Source organism: Pelodiscus sinensis, chromosome 5 (assembly GCF_052426305.1).
Source record: "Pelodiscus sinensis isolate ZL-2025 chromosome 5, ASM5242630v1, whole genome shotgun sequence".
NCBI lineage: Eukaryota > Metazoa > Chordata > Testudines > Trionychidae > Pelodiscus > Pelodiscus sinensis.
Window position 1 is genome coordinate 136,594,128 of NC_143056.1, and position 9,378 is coordinate 136,603,505.

General features: G+C 58.9%; 1 long non-coding RNA gene across 2 annotated transcripts; it reads left to right on the forward strand.

Moving 5' to 3' along the window:
- The first annotated feature begins 2,172 nt into the window (after positions 1 to 2,172).
- LOC142823497 (uncharacterized) lies at positions 2,173 to 9,375 on the forward strand. 2 transcript variants are annotated; one of them, XR_016349728.1, is made up of 6 exons: positions 2,173 to 3,012; positions 3,324 to 4,184; positions 4,496 to 5,331; positions 5,639 to 6,470; positions 7,939 to 8,783; positions 9,095 to 9,375. It is a non-coding gene; the product is annotated as an uncharacterized LOC142823497 (long non-coding RNA). The 2 variants fall into 2 exon arrangements; XR_016349727.1 differs by lacking the exons at positions 7,939 to 8,783; positions 9,095 to 9,375 and adding an exon at positions 6,782 to 7,624 and having other exon boundaries at positions 2,872 to 3,012.
- The last annotated feature ends 3 nt before the right edge of the window (positions 9,376 to 9,378 follow it).

Below are 9,378 nucleotides of genomic sequence, written 5' to 3' on the forward strand. Positions count from 1 at the left end.
GGGAGGAGTTTGGTGGTGGAGGGAGCAGACTGCAGGGAGCGGGGAGGAGTTTGGTGGTGGGGGGAGCAGACTGCAGGGGGCGGGGAGGAGTTTGGTGGTGGGGGGAGCAGACTGCATGGGGCGGGGAGGAGTTTGGTGGGAGGGGAGCAGACTGCATGGGGCGGGGAGGAGTTTGGTGGGAGGGGAGCAGACTGCACGGGGCGGGGAGGAGTTTGGTGGTGGAGGGAGCAGACTGCAGGGAGCGGGGAGGAGTTTGGTGGTGGGGGGAGCAGACTGCATGGGGCGGGGAGGAGTTTGGTGGGGGGGAACAGACTGCATGAGGCGGGGAGGAGTTTGGTGGGGGGGGAGTAGACTGCATGAGGCGGGGAGGAGTTTGGTGGTGGGGGGAGCAGACTGCATGGGGCGGGGAGGAGTTTGGTGGTGGGGGGAGCAGACTGCATGGGGCGGGGAGGAGTTTGGTGGTGGGGGGAGCAGACTGCACGGGGCGGGGAGGAGTTTGGTGGTGGGGGGAGCAGACTGCACGGGGCAGGGAGGAGTTTGGTGGTGGGGGGAGCAGACTGCACGGGGCAGGGAGGAGTTTGGTGGGGGGAGGAGCAGACTGCACGGGGCGGGGAGGAGTTTGGTGGGGGGGAGCAGACTGCACGGGGCGGGGAGGAGTTTGGTGGGAGGGGAGCAGACTGCACGGGGCGGGGAGGAGTTTGGTGGTGGGGGGAGCAGACTGCAGGGGGCGGGGAGGAGTTTGGTGGTGGGGGGAGCAGACTGCATGGGGCGGGGAGGAGTTTGGTGGTGGGGGGAGCAGACTGCATGGGGCGGGTAGGAGTTTGGTGGGGGGGGAGCAGACTGCATGGGGCGGGGAGGAGTTTGGTGGGAGGGGAGCAGACTGCACGGGGCGGGGAGGAGTTTGGTGGTGGAGGGAGCAGACTGCAGGGGGCGGGGAGGAGTTTGGTGGTGGGGGGAGCAGACTGCATGGGGCGGGGAGGAGTTTGGTGGGGGGAGCAGACTGCATGAGGCGGGGAGGAGTTTGGTGGTGGGGGGAGCAGACTGCATGGGGCAGGGAGGAGTTTGGTGGTGGGGGGAGCAGACTGCACGGGGCAGGGAGGAGTTTGGTGGGGGGGGAGCAGACTGCACGGGGCGGGGAGGAGTTTGGTGGGGGGAGGAGCAGACTGCACGGGGCGGGGAGGAGTTTGGTGGGAGGGGAGCAGACTGCATGGGGCGGGGAGGAGTTTGGTGGGAGGGGAGCAGACTGCATGGGGCGGGGAGGAGTTTGGTGGTGGGGGGAGCAGACTGCACGGGGCAGGGAGGAGTTTGGTGGTGGGGGGAGCAGACTGCACGGGGCGTGGAGGAGTGTGGGGGGGATCAGACTGCACGGGGCGGGGAGGAGTTTGGTGCAGGGGGAGCAGACTGCACGGGGCGGGGAGGAGTTTGGCGGGAGCAGACTGCATGGGGCGGAGAGGAGTTTGGGGGGGGAGCAGACTGCATGGGGCGGAGAGGAGTTTGGTGGGGGGGAGCAGACTGCATGGGGCGGGGAGGAGTTTGGTGGGAGGGGAGCAGACTGCATGGGGCGGAGAGGAGTTTGGGGGGGGAGCAGACTGCATGGGGCGGAGAGGAGTTTGGTGGGGGGGAGCAGACTGCATGGGGCGGGGAGGAGTTTGGTGGGAGGGGAGCAGACTGCACGGGGCGGGGAGGAGTTTGGTGGTGGGGGGAGCTCCAGGCTTGGCAGTGTCGGGATACTAAGCAAGTCACAGGCTTGTGGATGTGCAAATGCAGGAATTTGGGTTGGGGTATGTGAAGGGCTCAGGGCAGGGGGTTCCAGTGTTTGATAGGCTCAGATCTAGGGTCTGGGGAAGGGGGAGTGCAGGAGTGGTTGTGGCCAGATGGGGGCTTGGCCCCAATTGGGGGTTTGTTGGCCAAACTTCATTTTTAAATAAAATACTATGTTAAACACAAAAAGTTTCTGCATTGTCTTTATTTATGAGAATGGCAGGGAACCTGCCTTGAGTCAGGGGTCACTGACCCATAGAAAACTCCTTTGGGAGCAGGGGACACAATACTGGGGAGGGGTGCTAGTGGGTTCTGGGACAGGGAACAGGGTGCCAGTGGGGGCAGGGAAGAGGGGGCAGAGTGCCAGGACAGGTTTCTGCAGCAGGGGACTGGGTGCTGGGGGGGGGCAGGTTTCTGTAGTGGGGAAGGCGGGGGGACAGGTTTCTGCAGTAGGAGACGGCGCCAGAGGGAACTGGTTTCTGCAGGGGGAGGCAGGGTGCAGGGGGACAAGTTTCTGCAGAGGGGGGAAGGGTTATACAGTGGAGTGGGGGGGCAAGGGAGAGGGAACAGGGGGCAGGGGACAGGTTTGGGGCAGAGGAGAGGGAACAAGGTTGGGGACAGGGAGTTCCCTACACCAGCCACGGAGGGAAGCCTCCGACCTGCGCTCCCTCCGGACTGACGGCAGGGCAGCTGGGCTGGAGTGAAGAGAAGTGGCTGCCTGGAGAGCTGGTCATGGCGCTCAGCCAGGGTGCACCAAGCTCCACGTGGGCAGGCGCAGAGGAGAAGCCGCCGATCAGCTGGAGCGCGGGGCAGCGTCTTTCTGCTGAAAGCCACAGTCAGCTGGCTGGGGTGTTTCAGGCCTCCAGACCTCCCAGCTCCCACCATTCCTTGCAGCTACTCACCTGTGTTGTTGCTCGGTGAGTAGCTGCTCTCAAATGAGGAAATCTAATGTAAATGTACTGCTCACGCACGCAGTTCAGAAAGGGCTCAAGAGCTACTCTTAGAGCCTCAACATCTACCGGTAGATCGTGATCTATTGGTTGGTGACCATGGGGCTAAAGGCAAGAATTCCCACAGCCACAGTCGTTGGTGAGTGAGAGCTCACGCTGGGCTTTTTCTGCCGCCCTTTCAGGGAAATCAGTGTGGGGCTGTGGGCGAAGAAGAAAGAGTCCGAGATGGACTTGAGCTGCCTGGACGTGATTCTCGGAACACGTGAAGGGTCCTCAGCGTTCGGCCTTCCCATGGCTCTGTGTGAGTAAGAGATGCGTGCTTTGAAATCTTCAAGCGTCCTGGCAGTAGGTTACTTCTGAGGCAGAGAGCTTCCTGCTGGTGCACGGAGCCTGGTGGCTTGGGGACTGGTGAAGGGGCAGTAAGCGGTTCAACAGAGCGTGGATAGAGATTCAAGGCCTCCTTTCTCTCCGCGTTCGGGTAGTGGCAACGGCAGGGGATGGCCGATGGCGGGAGGCTGCGGTGCGATGGTGGGAGGAGAAGCGATGCCGCGTCCTTGTGGACTGAAACGCTAAGTTCTTTGGTTGGTTTTCCCCCTCTGCTGTGTTCGGTAGCGAGCGATAAGAAGTCAACCCTCCCGGTGTCCTCCCGTCTGGGGATGGAACGGAAACGAGAACAGCGAGCTCGGGAGCTTGGTCAAAGCGGGCAAGAACCGTCCGGCTGGGAGCGGAGCAGCCATCGCTAACACGGAGATAAGTATCGGGTCTGGAAATCTCTCGGCATACGGCACACTCGGGTCTAGGAAGGGAAGTCACGTTTGCTTCGACAGCGAGTCCGAGTGGAGATTCCCGAGGTGCTTCCTTGGTAGTGGGAGAAACAGGGCTCCCGTTTGTCAGGGCTCCCGTTTGTCAGGGGTGCTGGTTTCTCTGGAACACGGTGTCCTTCTCAGCAGACGCTTGACTCGAGGAGGAAGACGCAAGGTGGTAAGGTTTCTGGCTGCCTCTCATGTGTTTCTCTCTTCTTGCTCTCTCGTATTGGCCAATACGTTCTGTCTGTCTGTTTGTGTCTGTGTCTTTTGTCCTTGCTCTGGTTTTGCCGTGTCCTTGTACAGCACACTTGCAGGCATTCCAGCTGAGCATCGCCAAGGGCTAAGGGCTCAGGAGCCAACGGGAATTCTGCAGGTATGCCAGTCGCCCAAGGGAGAGCGGTGGTGCGTCATGGCTGACTGACTCAGTGTTCTTGTAGAGGGACTGATACATAGGCGAGAGGAGGGAAAGGGCTAAAGGATAGAATTCCCACAGCCACAGTCCTTAGTGAGTGAGAGCTCACGCTGGGCTTTTTCTGCCGCCCTTGCAGAGGAATCAGTGCGGGGCCGTGGGCGGAGAAGAAACCGTCCGAGATGGACTTGAGCTGCCTGGACGTTATTCTCGGAACACGTGAAGGGTCCTCAGCGTTCGGCCTTCCCATGGCTCTGTGTGAGTAAGAGATGCGTGCTTTGAAATCTTCAAGCGTCCTGGCAGTAGGTTTCTTCTGAGGCAGCGAGCTTCCTGCTGTTGAACGGAACCTGGTGGCTTTGGGACTGGTGAAGGGGCAGTAGGCGGTTCAACAGAGCGTGCATAGAGATTCAAGGTCTCCTTTTTCTCTGCGTTCCTGTAGTGGCAACGGGAGGAGGTGGCCGATGGCGGGAGGCTGCGGTGCGATGGTGGGAGAGGAAGCGATGCCTCGTCCTTCCGGACTGAAACGCTAAGTTGTTTTTTTGTTTTTCCCCCTCTGCTGTGTTCGGTAGCGAGCGATAAGAAGTCAACCGTCCCGGTGTCCTCCCGTCTGGGGATGGAACGGAAACGAGAACAGCGAGCTCGGGAGCTTGTTCGAAGCGAGGCGAGAACCGTCGGGCTGGGAGCGGAGCTGCCATCGCTGACACGGAGATAAGTGTCGGGTCTGGAAATCTCTCGGCTTACGGCCCACTCGGGTCTAGGAAGGGAAGTCACGTTTGCTTAGACAGCGAGTCCGAGCGGAGGTTCCCGAGGTGCTTCCTTGGTAGTGGGAGAAACAGGGCTCCCGTTTGTCAGGGGTGCTGGTTTCTCTGGAACACGGTGTCCTTCTCAGCAGACGCTTGGCTCGAGGAGGAAGACGCAAGGTGGTAAGGTTTCTGGCTGCCTCTCATGTGTTTCTCTCTTGTTGCTCTCTCGTATTGGCCAATACGTTCTGTCTGTGTCTTTTGTCCTTGCTCTGGTTTTGCCGTGTCCTTGTACAGCACACTTGCAGGCATTCCAGGTGAGCATCGCCAAGGGTTAAGGGCTTAGGAGCCTACGGGAATTCTGCAGGTATGCCAGTCGCGCAAGGGAGAGCGGTGGTGCGTCATGGCTGACTGACTCAGTGTTCTTGTAGAGGGCCCGATACATAGGCGAGAGGAGGGAAAGGGCTAAAGGATAGAATTCCCACAGCCACAGTCCTTAGTGAGTGAGAGCTCACGCTGGGCTTTTTCTGCCGCCCTTGCAGAGGAATCAGTGCGGGGCCGTGGGCGGAGAAGAAACCGTCCGAGATGGACTTGAGCTGCCTGGACGTTATTCTCGGAACCAGTGAAGGGTCCTCAGCGTTCGGCCTTCCCATGGCTCTGTGTGGGTAAGAGATGCGTGCTTTGAAATCTTCAAGCGTCCTGGCAGTAGGTTTCTTCTGAGGCAGAGAGCTTCCTGCTGGTGCACGGAGCCTGGTGGCTTGGGGACTGGTGAAGGGGCGGTAGGCGATTCAATAGAGCGTGGATAGAGATTCAAGGCCTCCTTTTTCTCCGCGTTCCTGTAGTGGCAACGGGAGGAGGTGGCCGATGGCGGGAGGCTGCGGTGCGATGGTGGGAGAGGAAGCGATGCCACGTCCTTCCGGACTGAAACGCTAAGTTGTTTTTTTGTTTTTCCCCCTCTGCTGTGTTCGGTAGCGAGCGATAAGAAGTCAACCGTCCCGGTGTCCTCCCATCTGGGGATGGAACGGAAACGAGAACAGCGAGCTCGGGAGCTTGTTCGAAGCGAGGCGAGAACCGTCCGGCTGGGAGCGGAGCTGCCATCGCTGACACGGAGATAAGTGTCGGGTCTGGAAATCTCTCGGCTTACGGCCCACTCGGGTTTAGGAAGGGAAGTCACGTTTGCTTAGACAGCGAGTCCGAGCGGAGGTTCCCGAGGTGCTTCCTTGGTAGTGGGAGAAACAGGGCTCCCGTTTGTCAGGGGTGCTGGTTTCTCTGGAACACGGTGTCCTTCTCAGCAGACGCTTGGCTCGAGGAGGAAGACGCAAGGTGGTAAGGTTTCTGGCTGCCTCTCATGTGTTTCTCTCTTGTTGCTCTCTCGTATTGGCCAATACGTTCTGTCTGTGTCTTTTGTCCTTGCTCTGGTTTTGCCGTGTCCTTGTACAGCACACTTGCAGGCATTCCAGGTGAGCATCGCCAAGGGTTAAGGGCTTAGGAGCCTACGGGAATTCTGCAGGTATGCCAGTCGCGCAAGGGAGAGCGGTGGTGCGTCATGGCTGACTGACTCAGTGTTCTTGTAGAGGGCCCGATACATAGGCGAGAGGAGGGAAAGGGCTAAAGGATAGAATTCCCACAGCCACAGTCCTTAGTGAGTGAGAGCTCACGCTGGGCTTTTTCTGCCGCCCTTGCAGAGGAATCAGTGCGGGGCCGTGGGCGGAGAAGAAACCGTCCGAGATGGACTTGAACTGCCTGGACGTGATTCTCGGAACACGTGAAGGGTCCTCAGCGTTCGGCCTTCCCATGGCACTGTGTGAGTAAGAGATGCGTGCTTTGAAATCTTCAAGCGTCCTGGCAGTAGGTTTCTTCTGAGGCAGCGAGCTTCCTGCTGGTGCACGGAGCCTGGTGGCTTGGGGACTGGTGAAAGGGCAGCAGGCGGTTCAACAGAGCTTGGATAGAGATTCAAGGCCTCCTTTCTCTCCGCGTTCCTGTAGTGGCAACGGCAGGGGATGGCCGATGGCGGGAGGCTGCGGTGCGATGGTGGGAGGAGAAGCACTGCCGCGTCCTTGTGGACTGAAACGCTAAGTTGTTTGGTTGGTTTTCCCCCTCTGCTGTGTTCGGTAGCGAGCGATAAGAAGTCAACCATCCCGATGTCCTCCCATCTGGGGATGGAACGGAAACGAGAACAGCGAGCTCGGGAGCTTGTTCGAAGCGAGGCGAGAACCGTCCGGCTGGGAGCGGAGCTGCCATCGCTGACACGGAGATAAGTATCGGGTCTGGAAATCTCTCGGCTTACGGCCCACTCGGGTCTAGGAAGGGAAGTCACGTTTGCTTAGACAGCGAGTCCGAGCGGAGGTTCCCGAGGAGCTTCCTTGGTAGTGGGAGAAACAGGGCTCCCGTTTGTCAGGGGTGCTGGTTTCTCTGGAATACGGTGTCCTTCTCAGCAGACGCTTGACTCGAGGAGGAAGACGCAAGGTGGTAAGGTTTCTGGCTGCCTCTCATGTGTTTCTCTCTTGTTGCTCTCTCGTATTGGCCAATACGTTCTGTCTCTCTGTTTGTGTCTGTGTCTTTTGTCCTTGCTCTGGTTTTGCCGTGTCCTTGTACAGCACACTTGCAGGCATTCCAGGTGAGCATCGCCAAGGGCTAAGGGCTCAGGAGCCTACGGGAATTCTGCAGGTATGCCAGTCGCGCAAGGGAGAGCGGTGGTGCGTCATGGCTGACTGACTCAGTGTTCTTGTAGAGGGCCCGATACATAGGCGAGAGGAGGGAAAGGGCTAAAGGATAGAATTCCCACAGCCACAGTCCTTAGTGAGTGAGAGCTCACGCTGGGCTTTTTCTGCCGCCCTTGCAGAGGAATCAGTGCGGGGCCGTGGGCGGAGAAGAAACCGTCCGAGATGGACTTGAGCTGCCTGGACGTTATTCTCGGAACCAGTGAAGGGTCCTCAGCGTTCGGCCTTCCCATGGCTCTGTGTGAGTAAGAGATGCGTGCTTTGAAATCTTCAAGCGTCCTGGCAGTAGGTTTCTTCTGAGGCAGAGAGCTTCCTGCTGGTGCACGGAGCCTGGTGGCTTGGGGACTGGTGAAGGGGCAGTAGGCGATTCAATAGAGCGTGGATAGAGATTCAAGGCCTCCTTTTTCTCCGCGTTCCTGTAGTGGCAACGGGAGGAGGTGGCCGATGGCGGGAGGCTGCGGTGCGATGGTGGGAGAGGAAGCGATGCCACGTCCTTGTGGACTGAAACGCTAAGTTGTTTTTTTGTTTTTCCCCCTCTGCTGTGTTCGGTAGCGAGCGATAAGAAGTCAACCGTCCCGGTGTCCTCCCGTCTGGGGATGGAACGGAAACGAGAACAGCGAGCTCGGCAGCTTGTTCGAAGCGAGGCGAGAACCGTCCGGCTGGGAGCGGAGCTGCCATCGCTGACACGGAGATAAGTGTCGGGTCTGGAAATCTCTCGGCTTACGGCCCACTCGGGTCTAGGAAGGGAAGTCACGTTTGCTTAGACAGCGAGTCCGAGCGGAGGTTCCCGAGGTGCTTCCTTGGTAGTGGGAGAAACAGGGCTCCCGTTTGTCAGGGGTGCTGGTTTCTCTGGAACACGGTGTCCTTCTCAGCAGACGCTTGGCTCGAGGAGGAAGACGCAAGGTGGTAAGGTTTCTGGCTGCCTCTCATGTGTTTCTCTCTTGTTGCTCTCTCGTATTGGCCAATACGTTCTGTCTGTCTGTTTGTGTCTGTGTTTTTGTCCTTGCTCTGGTTTTGCCGTGTCCTTGTACAGCACACTTGCAGGCATTCCAGGTGAGCATCGCCAAGGGTTAAGGGCTTAGGAGCCTACGGGAATTCTGCAGGTATGCCAGTCGTGCAAGGGAGAGCGGTGGTGCGTCATGGCTGACTGACTCAGTGTTCTTGTAGAGGGCCCGATACATAGGCGAGAGGAGGGAAAGGGCTAAAGGATAGAATTCCCACAGCCACAGTCCTTAGTGAGTGAGAGCTCACGCTGGGCTTTTTCTGCCGCCCTTGCAGAGGAATCAGTGCGGGGCCATGGGCGGAGAAGAAACCGTCCGAGATGGACTTGAACTGCCTGGACGTGATTCTCGGAACACGTGAAGGGTCCTCAGCGTTCGGCCTTCCCATGGCACTGTGTGAGTAAGAGATGCGTGCTTTGAAATCTTCAAGCGTCCTGGCAGTAGGTTTCTTCTGAGGCAGCGAGCTTCCTGCTGGTGCACGGAGCCTGGTGGCTTGGGGACTGGTGAAAGGGCAGCAGGCGGTTCAACAGAGCTTGGATAGAGATTCAAGGCCTCCTTTCTCTCCGCGTTCCTGTAGTGGCAACGGCAGGGGATGGCCGATGGCGGGAGGCTGCGGTGCGATGGTGGGAGGAGAAGCACTGCCGCGTCCTTGTGGACTGAAACGCTAAGTTGTTTGGTTGGTTTTCCCCCTCTGCTGTGTTCGGTAGCGAGCGATAAGAAGTCAACCATCCCGATGTCCTCCCATCTGGGGATGGAACGGAAACGAGAACAGCGAGCTCGGGAGCTTGTTCGAAGCGAGGCGAGAACCGTCCGGCTGGGAGCGGAGCTGCCATCGCTGACACGGAGATAAGTATCGGGTCTGGAAATCTCTCGGCTTACGGCCCACTCGGGTCTAGGAAGGGAAGTCACGTTTGCTTAGACAGCGAGTCCGAGCGGAGGTTCCCGAGGAGCTTCCTTGGTAGTGGGAGAAACAGGGCTCCCGTTTGTCAGG